We start from the raw sequence: 1,663 nt of genomic DNA on the forward strand, positions 1-1,663 counted from the left end.
TTCCTCTTACGTCACATCTTGAGAAATGGAGATCTATTTGGTCTTGCCCGATCAACACGTCAGACAATCAAGTGGGGCCATTGACTTTGGTACTTTTGCCAGTCAATAATCTTGTAACCTCCAGGACAAGTCAACGCCTTGAAGGGTAACTTCACCCTACCATCAAAGCTCTCCAGGGTAAAATTAACAGGCTTAAAATCAAATGTCTCCACATTTTCATAAAACCGAGAACTTTTGGTACTCCACAGACACACCTAGCAGCCTGGCCACCTCCTCGGTTACATATGAAACAGTGCTTGCGCTATCCAGAACAGTTTTAATTTTAATCTTCTTTCCATTAGCTGACAACCATACTGGAACTGTTCGAAGGGCAGCAAGCTCCTTGTACTGCGCAGAGGTTAGGGTGGTAATTTGTGCACACTCTTCAGAGACTTGATCAGCCACATGTAACAACTGTTAATTCCCTTGGTGACATTAAAGAAGTGTTACTTCTTGTATTTTCAACCTCAGTAGAATTCTTCCGATGGATGAAGCAACTTGTGATGACTCTACAATCGTGAATTCCACATTCCCCTGACTGTAAGCAATACTTTCCCTGGTGATTATTAGATAAACAATGGAAATAGTCTGTTGTTGGGAACTGCCCATATTCCATGACTTCCTTGACACAGGTCACACTTTCGCAGGACAGGAAGGTGATCTTGCTCTGAAAGTAGTGAAGCTCGATTCTTTTGACGATTGTCCTCCTTGTGCTCTCCTGTCACTGCACCAAAACCAATAATGCTTTCCATGGTTTTAACTTGGTAATCCGATTCCTCAACAATCCACTGTCAAAGCATTTGCAGTGATTCTAATCGATGATTGTGTGAAGCTCAGCAGAAATACCTTGACAACAAGAGAGAAGAGAAGACTACCAGGTCCCAAATCACTTGCACGACTGTGTTCGTGAAGGGTTATGATCTGTCAGAAAATTTCTCCAATTCCTGAATATTTCACTCTTGGAGGGGATTAATCTCCTTGATTTCTCCTAGGTAATTCTCCTAGTTGTCTTCTTTCACCACCGAATTGACGCTTAAGAATGCTTGTCGCCTCCTGGTAATCTTCTTCAGAGAATCCCAGCTTCGAAATTGCTTCTTCTGCGTTGCCTTCGAGGCAGGTCTTCAATCCTATCATTTTATACTTGGCTGGTTCATCCGTTTGATCCACAATACTTTTAAAAGTTGCCCAAAAATTCTCGAGTTTAGTTTTGTCTCTGTTAAACTGTGGCAGCTTAATCCTTTTTATGTTTCTATCAGCTCGACTAACCGGCTCCGCTTTTGCTTTGTCATCTTGAAAATCGCTTTTGGACAGAAAAGCTCCTCATCACAAGCCTCGTCGCTCGTATCTCTGCCATCGGAATTCGCCTGCATTTTCTTGAAATGATTCAGCAAACCTTGCTAATCTTGCTCTGAAGGAATGCCAAAAAACTTGAAACGACAACTCTACTTTGCACTCGAAAATCCGACCCCCAAACATATGCAAATCCCAGCTTAAAAACGAAAAACAGCGAATACAACATACATGCTGACAAGGAGGAAGTCAATAGTACGCTCTTGAGGTAACTGTCTTGTCTACCTGAGAGCCAGCTAAACAGTAAAATTCATCAAGTATGATCAGCGCCAGA

At 42.3% G+C, this 1,663-nt stretch overlaps 1 pseudogene; it reads right to left on the reverse strand.

The window, feature by feature from the left end:
* Window positions 1-1,008: 1,008 nt before the first annotated feature.
* LOC138036738 (uncharacterized) overlaps window positions 1,009-1,663 on the reverse strand; it is a 2,624-nt pseudogene continuing 1,969 nt past the window's right edge.

The sequence above is a fragment of the Montipora capricornis genome, unplaced genomic scaffold (assembly GCF_036669925.1).
Source record: "Montipora capricornis isolate CH-2021 unplaced genomic scaffold, ASM3666992v2 scaffold_498, whole genome shotgun sequence".
Taxonomy (NCBI): Eukaryota; Metazoa; Cnidaria; class Anthozoa; order Scleractinia; family Acroporidae; genus Montipora; species Montipora capricornis.